General features: G+C 23.4%; 1 protein-coding gene across 1 annotated transcript in view; it reads right to left on the reverse strand.

Moving 5' to 3' along the window:
* Window positions 1–214, reverse strand: part of LOC119593641 (relaxin receptor 1-like) — a gene marked incomplete in the record, with an annotated part of 42,684 nt that overhangs the window by 3,102 nt on the left and 39,368 nt on the right.

Raw genomic sequence — 214 nt, forward strand, 5'->3', positions numbered from 1 at the left:
TATGCATAAAATCCGCTCAAAGACAAAGAATGATATATTAAATATGTTAATTTCAGATTTTATATGAAAACAAATACAATTTTATTTCTAAATAAATGACCCAAGTTATGAGCTTAACTTTTCTTTTTACTCTGTCCTAAGGTCTTTACAAGATTTTCTCATTTTATTATAAGAATAAAGATATACACACCACAAACATAAAATTTAACACAAT

This window comes from Penaeus monodon, chromosome 32, assembly GCF_015228065.2.
Source record: "Penaeus monodon isolate SGIC_2016 chromosome 32, NSTDA_Pmon_1, whole genome shotgun sequence".
NCBI classification, from domain to species: domain Eukaryota; kingdom Metazoa; phylum Arthropoda; class Malacostraca; order Decapoda; family Penaeidae; genus Penaeus; species Penaeus monodon.